Source organism: Eleutherodactylus coqui, chromosome 6 (assembly GCF_035609145.1).
Source record: "Eleutherodactylus coqui strain aEleCoq1 chromosome 6, aEleCoq1.hap1, whole genome shotgun sequence".
Lineage (NCBI taxonomy): Eukaryota > Metazoa > Chordata > Amphibia > Anura > Eleutherodactylidae > Eleutherodactylus > Eleutherodactylus coqui.
The window spans coordinates 170684930-170695273 of record NC_089842.1 but is presented as its reverse complement, the minus strand read 5'-3'; the positions used below and the strand labels follow the sequence as shown (position 1 = coordinate 170695273).

The following is a 10344-nucleotide window of genomic DNA, read 5'->3' as shown; positions in this document are numbered from 1 at the left end:
GGTCATAGAAATGTGACTCAACTATTTACTACCCCGTTTTCCTGAAAATAAGACATACCCTGAAGATAAGACCTAGCATGATTTTCCAGAATTTTTGAGGATGCAAAATGATTTTTCAGGCTTTTTGAGGATGCTTGAAATATAAGCCCTACTCCAAAATTAAGCCCTGCTAACAGTTGATTAAAAAAGTCAATTTAAATAGTGTCCAGGCAGCTATACATGTAAAAAAAAGTTAAACTTTTTTGAGCAAAAATTAATATAAGACACTGTCTTATTTTCGGCGAAACACGGTAATATGTAGGACCAACTGAAACAGTATATACATAATGATACATAGTGATGATACTCTGTTACCTTCAGGGCTTAAAGCGGAAATAAGAAGAAAACTTGTTTGGTCACTTCTGTGCTGACATTCCTTAGGTGATTGCCTTTTTCTACTCCATGTGCAAATACTATTAGTGTATTGTGTGGCATGCGCGGTACCACTCCCCAGCCTCTACAGCCGAGGAGGTCAGAGGAGTCCTGCCTGCTTACAGGAAGGAAGGGAAGTGGGTGGAAGGGACGATTCCTGCGCTTACTCCAAAACATAAAACCATGAAATGACTTTGGAAGTTCCTAGCACATATAGCCTGGTGTGTCCTATGTGGGCAAGGTAAGATTGGTTGTTTTATTCCATGGCAATTGTGATTGGCATATCTTGTAACAAGCAGCTATTTCCTGTATATGCTAATTATTGAGATAGGGGTTATAATGATTTGGAAGTAGTTCATAAATAGGAATTGCATTGCTTTCATGAGTTATAAATGGATTTTAAAGAGTTAGATAAGATTCCCATAGTGTTCAGTACTCATGAGGTATATAAGGGTCAGATAGTCCTCATGAGTTACATAGGCATTCCAAAGTCCTCATAAGGTATATAGGGGTTTCATAGTCCTCATGAGTTACATAGGGATTTTAGAATTCTCATGAGGTATATAGGTATTCCGCCACAGTCCTCATGAAGTATATAGGTATCCCCCAGTCATCATAAAAACACTGAGTACCTCCAAATCTTCTTGTGTTATCTTATTTTAATGGATGCTGCTGAACCTTTTTTGGGAGGCAATGTATTTCTATGCAGCTTTGCAGCAGTTAAAGGTAATATTTAGATGCTGGTGGTGATCAACCTGACATATTGCAGGGCCCCATATGCTTCCCATGATAACATTAAATGGCTGCACCTAAGATTTAATCTAAACAGGGATGCAGGATAAGGAGAAGGGCATCTATACACTAGACCATCATAGGATGAATTTACATCTTGCATTACCCTCATTGTAAAGGTGCTAAGGATGTTCTCTCCTGGACATAAAATGAACATGCATTGGGTTGTAGTATTAGCCCTGCAGTATGTGGTATCTGTCATAGAGTACTCTGCCCTTCTTTCCATATGAACATGCTGTATATCTTTGGTCTGCTTAGGTGTAGCTCCATATTTTTCTAGTAAATATAGTACCATTTGTGCATCAAGGATACTTATGCAGAACCTAGTTTACAAAATGCAGATTCACTGTGGTTTTTGATGCATTTGTGCTTTACTAGGCCATGATTAATACAGATGAGCGAGTATACTATACCTTAGCCGAGTATCTCCCCACTCGTCTCTAAAGATTCGGGGGCCGGCGGGGGAGAGCGGGGAGGAACGGAGGGGAAATCTCTCTCTCCCCCCGCTCCCCGCCGCAACTCACCTGTCACCCGCGCCGGCCCCCGAATCTTTAGAGACGAACGGGGAGATGCTCGGCTAAGGCACTACTTGCTAGAGTAATGTGCCTTAGCGAGTATACTTGCTCATCTCTAATGATTAAGAGTGGATTCTAAGCAGAAGAAAAATAGGATTGAAAGACTTTTTTTGGAGTCCTGTTTTGCCTTAAAAATTCCTTGCAAAAACTGTAGCAAATCTGCATTGTGTGAATAAGCCTTAAAGGAGACCTGATGTTTCACTTTAGCATTGAAAGCAAGGAGATATTCATCCCTTAACATCATATTCTTATCCGCAGTCTGGGTGCAAAAGGGAAATTCTGTACACTGGGCTGGTAGTGGATAGGGGTGTCTAAATGTGCCAGACGCTGCGCATGCATCTTATCCCTGCCTTACACCACTGCTAGTGCAGAATCCGATGAGCGGGCCCCAGGCTAGGAGACAGAGGGGTTTAGAGATTCAGGCCTTGTCACGGTGGCTCTACTGTCTCCCACTCGGAGGGTAACCAGGGACACATCCAAGGGGCCAATAGCAGGCTATTAAATTAGGTTAACCTACGCAGGGTTTACCTTAGTCCACTTTGTCACGGGTGACACCACCGTTCCTCCCTCTACAGTGATCTCTCAATGCCAGAATGAAGAGTCCACATGCAGTGTTAAGCTTTAAAGGCAGAACCAGGAACAGTTGGTAAAGCGTTTACTGAAACACAACTTGCAGTAAAGTTCAATACAGTTTACACTTGACATCCACTGGCAGAATAGATAGTGCAGGAAACACGGGAGGACAGAGTGACTTACACAGGCCAAGTTATCTGTGAATCTCTGGCCTCGGACACTTTCTCACGAACACTTCACCGACTCTCTACCGGTACATACTCACAGAGTTGTAGATTTGTACCTCACGCTGCACAGCGGGAACTTGCACTTCTTGCGGCCTTTCACTCACCTACTGCTCCATACAGGGAAGAAGAAGGGGGTCCACAGCACACATCTTCTATCCTCTCGGCCTTTTCCATATCCACTACACACAGACTAAAGATGTCTATGTACACAGCAGCTCCTCTCCACATGACAGATAGGAAAGACCACCAAAGACAGGCTGGCTGACTAACAGGAAAAGCCAAAAAACTCACTCCTGCACCTTGCATCCACATTAGAGATGAGCGAACGTGCTCGGCCACGCCCCTTTTTCGCCCGAATACCGCGATCTCCGAGTACTTCCGTACTCGGGCGAAAAAATTCGGGGGGTGCCGTGGCGGCACAGGGGGTAGCAGTGGGGAGTGGGGGGGAGAGGGAGAGAGAGAGGGCTCCCCCCTGTTCCCCGCTGCTACCCCCCGCACCGCCACGCCTCTCCCCGCCCCCCGGCGCCCCCCGAATCTTTTCACCCGAGTACTGAAGTACTCGAAAATGGCGGTACTCGGGTGCGTAAGTACTCGAAACGAGTACGTTCGCTCATCTCTAATCCACATATATAACAAGGTCACATGACAAGCAAAGAGATACTTTTCCAGACATAAGCCAGACTGTAACCCATTCAGTGCTGCAATGCACATCATATTCACTCACATGGAACACATTGACAATACACATAAGCACAAGACTACATAGACCATCCAGAAGCTTCCACACATTAACTTCTGTACACTACACTAGGGTGGGTGCATTACTGGAAATTGATATTGGTACAAGTTAAAGTGATTAATTAAAAAATTTGTTCTGCTTTTCTTGTTAAGAAACTTTGCAACTCATTTATGGACCGGACTGCGTCTATATTGCAGGACTCTAGCTAATGGAGATAAATTGCAATGCCGGAGACAGCCACAAGAGTTGCACTATTTCTGGAAATTCTGCAAAAGGATAGTACAGAACACAAGCTCCATGGCAATCGGCTAATTTCCTTTGTTACTGCTTTTGGCATCCCAACAAAGAGCTTATTTTGTTGGGGGAAGCCAAGGCCACTGCAGAGGAAATGTAGTATTACATAGTGACAATTCTTGACACAGTGCTTGAGGGGATTCAAAGAAGGGCAACTAAACTAATACATGGAATGAAGGGACTGGAATACCCAGAGAGGCTATCCAAATTGGGATTATTCACCCTGGAAAAAAGACGGCTAAGAGGTGATCAAATAACCATGTATAAGTACATGAGGGGACAATACAAGGATCTCTCCCAAGATCTGTTTACTGCCAGGACCGCGACGGTAACAAGAGGACATCCGTTACGATTAGAGGAAAGTAGGTTTCATTACCAACATAGAAGGGGATTCTTTACTGTAAGAGCAGTTAGACTGTGGAACTCTCTACCGGAGGAAGTGGTGATGGCAAAATCCATAGAGGAGTTTAAAAGGGGACTTGATGTCTTTCTGGAGAGGAAGGACATTATAGGATACAAGTCTTAGGTTAATTGTCAATCCGGGTATACAGGCAGGTAGGAACTATTAGGGGTTGATCCAGGGAACAGTCTGATTGCCATTAGGGAGTCGGGAAGGAATTTTTTCCCCAAAAGGGCTAAATTGGCTTCTGCCCTTGGTTTTTTTTTTGCCTTCCTCTGGATCAACACAGGAGGATAGACAGGCTGGACTAGATGGACATTGTCTTCATTCAGCCTTACATACTATGTTACTATGTTACTAATTCAGCACAGCAACATGCAAACCGTTCTCAAACTGCGCTGTTTGATAAATACTGCCACCCTTGGTCAGAAAGCCAATAGTATCACTATTTGCAACAGTAATAATCGCTCCTTTTACTCATGGCAGCAACGAGTGATATGTTATACAGTATAATGCTGTTTCACACGGGCTACAAAATCATTGCTAAAAAACACATGTATGTGAAGCCCGTCGTTTCCAGTGGGTTCTTTCAGGCTACAAAGCATCTCTTGTGAAAGAACCCATTGGAAACCAAGGGCTTCACATACATGTGTTTTGTAGTGATGATTTTGTAGCCCGTGTGAAAGAGGCCTAATAAGGCCTCCCTCACACAGGGTGTTTTATACAGCGTTTAGCGCTGCCTTTTCAGCCCAGCGCTAAACGCTGTACAACACTCCTATTCATTTCAATGGGGCTGCTCACACAGGGCTGAAAACGCAGCGCCTCCCAACGCTGCGCTTTGACAGCGATGCATGTTCTATTTTGGGGCGTTTTCAGCCCTGCGTCGCCCATTAAAATGAATGGGCAGCGGTTTCAGCACTGCTGAAAACACGGCAACACTTGGTGCAATAGAAGCCCTACCCCGAAAATCAGTCCCAGGTACTTAGAAGAAAAAAAGAAAGCAATACTCACCTAGCCGCTGCAGTCCGGGTCGCGGCCGCTGGTCTCTGCCGCTGATCCGGGCTTCCTCTGCACTGACAAGTCTATTGCCGTAGGCCAGGTTTGAGAACCACGCCTTCAGCAATAGAGTGCTGTGATTGGTTATCGGCACGCTCGATGCTCAATCACAGCCCTTCATTGACTGTCTCAGCCAATCAGTGCCGGCAAGCTCTGATTGGCTGAGACAGTCAATGAAGGGCTGTGATTGGGCATCGAGCCAGCGCCGACAACCAATCACAGCACTCTATTGCTGGAGGCGGGGTTCTCAAACCTGGCCTACGGCAATAGACTTGAGAGTGCAGAGGAAGCCCGGATTAGCGGCAGAGACCAGCGGCCGCGACCCGGACTGCAGCGGCTAGGTGAGTTTTACTTTTTTTTTTCTTTTCAGCATCCTTGGCTGCGTTTTCAGCCGAGCTGAAAACGCAGCCAAAACGCTGGCATATAGTATGCCAGCGCTGCTGAAGCGGGGTGGAATCTGCAGTAAACGCAGCGTTGAAAATCGCTGCGTTTCTGCAAACGCCCTGTGTGAGGGAGGAAGAGTGTCTAGAGTCTCGCAGAACAGGAGGGGCTCTCATAGAGCGTCTCCATATTCTTGCTTATATAAGGGGATCCTGAGTGAGAAACCCCAATATGATGTCCATATGCCCTAATAGAGCATATGGACAGTAGTTGTCTTAAATCTAAATTAGAGGCACATAGGTATCATATGTATTACTGATCTGTAATATGGCTACATGCAGGAGCCCTAAGACTGACAAATACATGCCAATTGTTTTATTTCATGTGAAGTCTTTTGACAACCAGTTTATCTTCCATCAGTCTCTCCATAAAAGTGAATAGAAGGCTTTCATATCTGCCTTTATTGTAATTGCCATGAATATAAAAGGCAACTTCACTTTTTAAACGTAGATAGATTTTTTTTTAAGGTGGTTTATCATTTTTGTACATGTTGGTTCCTGGGTGATTGTTTATTACATATATATTAAATATATTGTCTAAAACTTCTTGCAATATTTAAGAAAGGATTGGTTTGTGAACACCCTGTTTGACACAGTTTGTGATGCTATTTACAAGGTAATTGCTAAGAGATAAAAAGTCTCCCTTCTCACTCTTTATTTGATACAGTTTTAACTCAAACTGGGGTTAGTTCCAGAGGCGTAACCTTAAGCTCCCGGGCCCCCGATGCAAAACCTGTAACAGGGCCCCCAACTATAATGCTTTACTCATAGTACTGGGTTCCCCATATGGAGAAGAGAGGCCTTATGGGCCCCCTAAGGCCCCTGGGCCCGGGTTCAGCCGCATCCCCTGCATCCTCTGTTACGCCCCTGGTTAGTTCTATACAGAAATATATAAAGTTTCAATTATACTTCTCCCTTTAGCTCTACTTCCGAATTTAACTCCAAAAACATTATACAAAAGGTATATTAAAATATTAATACAAAAGGTGTATTAAAATGTAAAGTTGATATTTACCAGCTTAAAATCACAAAAAGATATACCTTGAACACGCTGCCAGCTTTATAATTACCACTATCAATAACTGTACATGCTGCCTGTAGCAAAGTTTGCAATATATAATGTAAGCCTGCCTAGCCCACGCGCATGATGTTGCTCACCGGGGCGAGGAAAGTCCTAGCTGATGATCGCACTAATAGAAAAGACCATCACATACTCAGGAATGACTTTCATATCATCAGTAGTTCATTGTTAGTGGCCTTAAAGGGGTTGTCCAGGACCTTGGGCTTTTATTGCTATTGATGACCTTGTAAATCAAAAGATATAAAAAAATCAGACAATGGTTAAGTAACTGTAGCAAGCGTTTCAATGAAATGGCCGCGTCTGTGAATACTAAGCATCAGTCATCCATTAGCTTGTGTGCTTAATTAGATGCATAAAATATTAGAGGTAACTATTAACAGATTAAATAGATGTTGCAGTCAGTTGGTGTAGAACAACATAGTGTGTTGTGTAGGTTGATATTTTGTAGCACAGCTTGCCTTGCTTTGGAGATGAGGAATAAACCTCATAAAGACACACATATATTATATATATGATATAAACTGGAAAAGAGATGGCACCAGGGTGCACTATGGGATGAAGACGAGTCAACAGAGGCAGTGTGATGCTCTGGTCAATGTTCAGCTGGCAAACCTTGGGATTGGCAATGACATTCATGAGGAGTTTGCTTTGACACATACTACCTAACTAATCATTGTTGCAGATCAAGTACACGCCAATATCATAACAGTATTTACTAATGGCAGGGACCTCTTTAAGCAGGAAATCACATTCTGCCACACTGTAAAAGATGTTAAGGAATGGTTTGAAAAACATAACAAAGAGTCCAAGGTGATGACTTAGTCTTCAAATCCCCCAGATCTCATACCAATCACCCGCAACATATAGGGCCAAAGGGCTTACAACGCTACACAGCCCAATATGTGGCAGGATTTAATGCACTGTGTGTTCTGCCAACTTTCTTTCATACACCTTTCCTGCCGTTTGTCCTCTGTGCCATCAGACCAGATGAGCTACCCTCTCACCACAGATATTAATGAGACTTGGGAGCCCATGACTCTTTTGCCAGTTCACCTGTTGTCCTTCTTTGAACCACTTTTGGTAGGTACTAACCACTACATACCAGGAACACCCCACAAGACCTGTTGTTTTGGAGATGCTCTGACCCAATTATGTAGCCATTGCAATTTGGCTATTGACAAAGTTTATCAAATCCTTATACTTGCTTATTTTTCCTTCTTCCAACAGATCAACATTAAGAACTGACTGTTGACTTACTACCTAATATATCGCACCCATTGACAGGTGCGATTGTAATAGGCCCATGTGAAATGATAACCTCTCCTCCATGCACGTCAGGGGAAGAAAGGAAGGGGGGAAAACCTGGATAAGTAGGAGAGGTGAACCATCCATCAGGAACTAGAATACCACTCAAGAAGCTCAGAAAATTTGATATTTTAGCACTGGAAGATTTGATCAACAAAATAAAGTTACTGTCATTTTTACCAGTTGTGTCCCACATCTTATGGTATAAGTAGTTTGCACTCCGAAAATCAGTTGACAGACTTCCTCTAGTATTTTAACTTTCTTGTAGAAAAACATGGCTGCCACTGGAAATCGCACTGTGTAAGGCCTTATGCATGTGACCATATTACAGATCAGAATAGGAACAACAAAGGAAAAGAATTACACTAAATATCCCATTAATATATACTAAGTGTAGTCACTGTTATGGTGTTTAAAGCGACTCTCTGGTTTTGGGACAAAAGTTTGTCCCAGTGCCTGAGGAGGCAAGTGTATATTACTTGCCGTTGTTCTTCTTTGCTGTCCCTCCAATCCACCTGTTCTAAGTTCTGTTTTCGATGCCCAAGATGGCTGACAATCTTCAGACTGCCTAATAGTGCATTGGGGGTGTTAGACTACTAATGCACTATAGCTGCTCTCTGATTGGCCAGAACTGCTCACATAGTCAGCAGTGGCCAATCAAAGTGCAGTGCACAGCATTTATTAGGTAGTTAGAAAATTGCTGCAGCCATCTGGAATGGCCAAATACAGGACCCAAAACTGGCGGATCGGAGGACAACTGCAGATAATATATTCCCCTGCCCCTCCTGTCCCAGGACAGAATTGTATCTGGAGACCGCAGGGTTGCTTTAATACCCAACTACCAGAAATTATCAAAGAAATGCACAAATATTTAAGACTAAAAGTATTGGAAAAACAAGGTTTTTTAAATAAATCACTCACTTTATTTCCTATTAAAAGATTAGACAGTAATGCTTCTGATTATTTATTATGCATTTTATCTACTTTCTTAATGGGAAATAATAAAGTGAGGATTTATTTTAATTAAAGGGAACTATCAGAAGTTCTGAGCATCTAAAACTGCGTACGACTACACATTACTAAGGTAGAGCTGGTTCCAAATCATATCTGGTTATACTTCCTGTACTAAGCATACCTTTGTAAACAGTCTTTGTAAAATTCCCAACGCCTCATTCTAATGGCAGTCGAATGGTCTGGTAGGCAGGTTGGACCATCTCTGCTGCCTGGAGTTCGATCCATAACCAACGCCTCTCTGGCTTTGTGATGTGGATGACACCGGGGACGTCCTTCACAGGGCAATGTAAATCCCTTGTATGGGCTGGGAGATGATGGACTGACATATGTGCAGATAAAAAAGTCAGATGATCTGTCCGTGTGCGCGATTTCGATCATCTTGTGGATGACGACAGCGACGTCATTCACATCACAGAAGCACGGAGAGGTGGGGTCATGGAACGAACTCCAGACAACAAAGATGCCCACAAGACCATTCGACTGCCATTAGCATGCAGCTTGGGGAATTTTGAAAGGCTTTGCCTAGGAAGTATAGCAAGATACATTTTGGAATCCGGTCTATATCAGTGTTCTGCATCTGTACCTGGTTTTAGGTGCTCGGTACTGCTGTTGTTTTTCCAGTACCCTTGGCTCAAAATATTTTTGTGTGTTTTTTGTATATTACAGATTAGTATTATACAGGTCCAAATTACATTGACAATAATAGTTTCTTACTGCACCTCTGTCTACCTCTGATTTTATACGAAGGCGGTTCTTTTTTATTCTATTTGAATCTGATGTATTCTGTATTACTGAGCATATAGTGGCAATGGAGGGCCTATGGTCTTGTAGTACGAAACTATAGGGACTCTGTGTGCCCTTGTTGGCCCTAACTCCCAACGTCAAGGCTCATGAACACTGGCATAAAGTCTGTATAGCAGTGCATGTTGCTTGAATGGCTCCTTTGCTACAGATTAGCAGAGGCCCTGTTGGGTTTCTGAAAGCCACCAGGATAGAATACCACTGTGCATTTGGCATCTGATGAAGCATACAATGACTTTTTTGCCCATCGAATTTGTGCAGAATTCAACAGAAAAAAAACTCTGAGGCATTGGAGGTACAATAGGGGGCTCAAGCACTTCTATGGAAGCCCTATGCTGGCTGCATACAAAACAAGTTGTGTGTATGAGCCCTTAGGTTTTGTACAGAATCATAAAACAGCTCTAGTTCATGTAGCTTCTACTGTATCTCTGTATGCCTCTGATTTTATATGGAGGCACTCAAGTAATTTTTCTCAGAGTTTTGGCATACTCCATTTGATACCATACTGTAAGCACATTGTTTCTAGAGGAAAATATCTCAGTACATACAGCACCCAACAGAGGCTGTTCAACAGCAAATAAGGCCATTCAGCTGTGTACTAGGGGACCACACAGTCTCCATGTACTGGCGTATATG

At 43.2% G+C, this 10344-nt stretch overlaps 1 protein-coding gene across 2 annotated transcripts in view; it reads left to right on the top strand.

Annotated features, from left to right (window-relative positions):
• Positions 1 to 499: 499 nt before the first annotated feature.
• SYT16 (synaptotagmin 16) overlaps positions 500 to 10344 on the top strand; it is a 59692-nt gene continuing 49847 nt past the window's right edge. For both annotated transcript variants that reach the window (XM_066608197.1, XM_066608195.1), the window contains exon 1: positions 500 to 652. The gene's annotated coding sequence lies outside the window, so the exon portion shown is untranslated. The remainder of the gene's footprint in view (positions 653 to 10344) is intronic.